This window comes from Bidens hawaiensis, unplaced genomic scaffold (genome assembly GCF_021521415.1).
Source record: "Bidens hawaiensis isolate Kalapana, Puna unplaced genomic scaffold, B.hawaiensis_p1.1 tig00013688_1, whole genome shotgun sequence".
Taxonomy (NCBI): domain Eukaryota; kingdom Viridiplantae; phylum Streptophyta; class Magnoliopsida; order Asterales; family Asteraceae; genus Bidens; species Bidens hawaiensis.
The window spans coordinates 701,955-705,845 of record NW_027492163.1 but is presented as its reverse complement, the minus strand read 5'-3'; positions in this window follow the sequence as shown (position 1 = coordinate 705,845).

The window sequence follows — 3,891 nt, the reverse complement described above, 5'->3', positions numbered from 1 at the left end:
TAATTCGGTTTACAACGAGGCCAAAATGGTTGTTTTTCGGCTTAAAAATAAAATTTATATAAAACCGATTTAAAAACTTAAACCATGGCATTTATTAACTCGAAACGTCATATTATTAGTTATTACGCATCTTTTTCGGCTTTATCGATCGTCTCTTGCTCGGTTTGGTATTAAAGGTTTCGTTTATCGTACCGACGTACTATTAAATCGAAATCCTTTTTCTGTGCTTTAATCCACTTATCCCGAAGCTTTATTACTTCGTAACATCACTAAATATCATATATCTCGTCTATAATTGAACCCTCGATTCATTCGGGTTTCAATAACTATCGATCGATTGATCGCATATTCAATACGGTGAATTATATATTCACGTACAATCAATACAATGAACCATGTATTCTCGTATAATTACCATGGTAACTCCTGTACCCGACATTACATATGACATAACTAACGTCTATCGGTTAGGGCATACCTGGTTTCGTCGGAATCGTTACATTCTCTCCCCGTTAAGAAATTTCGTCCTCGAAATTTTACACGCCCACTATCTCCTTTCGAGAGAAAGGTGGGGGGGGGGGTTTCCTTAAGAATTCACCCTCGCGTTACCAAGTATAGTCTGGTCCTCGCTGTGAATTCCACTTAATCTTAATTAATAAAGCTTGGTATGTCCAAACTGTTTAGTTTTCCCGTCTATTATCTTTACGGAATTCGTTATGATATCAAGCATGTCCTCTATGAGTACCTCTATTACTAGTACTCTCGTTGCCTCATCGCTTAGGCACTTTTCAATCTGTATACATGGCAAAATATTATGTATAGTACTTAGCCCCTGGAGTACTTTAATTGATAAACTAAGTGACCAACCATGGAGATAGTTCTCATGGGGTCCAATATATTAAGAATAACTCTCTCTCTGGCTCGGGAAATTCTTTAGTGTCAGGTGGTCCACGAGATCGAGTATGTCGCATACAACTATAAAAAGAATAAAAGAAACCAAAATTATTCTAGCAAATAAGCAAAGCAAAACAAAAAATAATTACAAGTAGCACAAAACGTATGTCCTAACTCGAATCGCTTTCAAAACGCCTAAACCCGTGTCCCCGGAAACGGCGTCAAAAACTTGGTATGCGTCGGATGATATGTCTATAACAATGGATGACCCTCACAACTAAGCTTTAAATTTAAAACGAAAATCTTAACACCACACATAACCGGCAAGTGTACCGGTCGCAAGTAGTATAGACCTAGGAAGTCCGAGTATCGAGCACGAGGACACGTATAAAAGCTAATGATCACTAACCCTAGACAAGACCTACTCAAGAATAATATTTAATTGATTTTTTATTTTAGTTTTTCTTTTTAAAATGATTTAACTGGAATAACTGAAAAAAGTTACCAAAAATAGAAAATTTAACGGAAAACTAACTGTGTTGACTTTGGATGGAGAAAAACGTCAACCTAGGCATGAATCAAATTGTAGGTCTAACAACCAAATGGATTGGATGATATCAAGACACCGGTTCCTAAAGATGACACGACTAAGGATCGCTCAGGCTCACTGGATTACCTCTCGGTCTCAATCAACAAACCTTAACTACTCTTAATCGGCTAAAACGACCAAACCGGAAAACAATTGTTAACGTGTTCTAATGTTGACTCACCTCTCGGTCTCAACAACACTCGACCCTAATGTTAATTAATACTACACAACCAAGGATAGAGGAAAAATTTAATTAAACCAAAATAGATCAACTAGTCGCTCAAAACACCTAAACCGGACAAGAAACGAACTCGCTCTCGCGCAATTCTAATTCTAGCATGCAAAGGTAGCGACACAACCCTAACTTCTTATCACCTCTCGGTCTCTAAGAAGGCGTCTAACCGTTGTACTTTAATCAATAATTCATGCAACAAAACCCTACGGATGTACCTACTGCAAACAAACCATAAACACAAAGTCTAGAATCAAACAAGCACCGATCAATCAATACAAAACTAATTAACCAACGCAAGGAGTTTAAGCAATGAATTACTAAAATTTCCAGCCATCAAAACCAACCTATTTCATGTCTAAATCAAACTTTACAATAACAATTCAAGTTTATTAATCAAACAATCTATAAATCTCATCAACACTAACAATAATCATCATTCCTAGGTAGAACCGACAAGTTTAGCCTAACATCAATTTTGGACAGCCATGATTACTCAATAAAAACATTATATAACTCATTTCAATCATCAATTCAATCATTCAACAATCAAAACTAATCATAAACACTTCAATCTTTTAAGCAATTGCAAAATTATTTATCAATTGAACATGAATAATATAGTGATGAACAATGTATTAAACGAAAGGATATATGATGAATTGCGGCTGTTCTTGGCTGCAATAAATGATGGAAAATCATTCCTGAGCCTTTGTTCTTGACTCCTTCTTCTTCCTTAGCCTCCACACTCAAGAACCCTAGCTTTTTCTCTTTTCTTTTTGGCTTGCAAACTGCCGATCGGACCAGCTAATGGGGGCTTAGGGTTTTTTTTTTGTATTATAATATAAAAGTAGGCTTGGGCTTGTCCATGACGTAAATGGGCCGGGCTTTGTGCTTTGTCTTGAAATCGTATGCATACAATGCCCTTAAGCTCCTCGCAAAGTCCGGTTTTTTCATTCTTTAACCCGTAACCTACAAAATAAACATTATTATGTAAAATCAAGCTAAAATAAGTTAAAATACATTAACTATAATATAAAAACTTAGATAAAAGGTGCGTAAAATAAGTGTGTTTTACAACACATCAATCCACATAGCATCCTTTTTTGCTTCCATCAATAACTACTTGTCAGTTATTGGTCTTTCAGATGCAACCATGCTTCTTTCAAAGGCATGTTGTTCTAGGTCTCTTCTCTTCAGAAGCTCTTGTTGATATAATCTTGCAGCTTCTTCATCAGACATGACTTTAGCATCCTTTGCTAAGGTTCTTGCAACCTCTTGTTCTTGATGAGATATGATTTCTTCAATGTTCTTGGGCTTGAACCTTTTGGCAGAAAGATATGGTGGTGAATCATCTCTCTTAGGCAAAACCAACTTCCTTCTTTTAAAACTATTGTTAGAAGCCTTTTGTTGACTAGCCTTTGACTTCAAGGTTTTAGCAAACCTTTTGATTAGTTGTTTGTTCTTTTGGAACCTAAGGTGCATCAACAGTCTCTGAAACTACTGTTGGTTCTTGTGGAACTAGTAGTTTGTTGTAAAGCAGCAGCATCAGTAGTTTATGAAACTACTGGTCTTGAATCAACTGTTGGGGAAACAATTGTTTGGAGAACTACTAGTATTTCTTTCCACCCTTTCTACCACATTGTGACATTGACTTTAGTCTCTTTGAATTTGATGAGCATGTTTCATTAGGCTTTTCTTTAAATTGTTTGACTAAGGCCTTCTCTTTCTTTTCTCAACATCTCCTTTAGTTGAGCAGCCTCTTCAGCAATTTTGCTGAGTCATTTGGTCTCTTCTCAGTAGCTTTTTGAGAAGCTTCAAGAACAGTCTCCCCTTTTTTGGCATCAGCAGCAGCATCAGGTTTCTCTTTGAACCAAGGAGTAAGAGGGGCAATCCCTGAAAGTTCTGCTAGTTGATTTCTTTGGTCAACCATATGTTTTCTTAACTCATTTGCAAGGGTATTTAAGGAATTTCTGAGCATGGTAGTGTATGTGTTGGTCGTGGTTTGTAAAATTTGATATTTAGAGGTGAGGAAGAATTTTAGCTCGGCATACTCTGTTGAAGAGGTGGTTATACCCCTCTGGTATTCTAAATCTTTGAGTGGCTGGTGGCATTGTAGTGATAAATTGGTGGATGCAACTTAAGAAATTCACTCCAGATGGAGGACAACAATTGG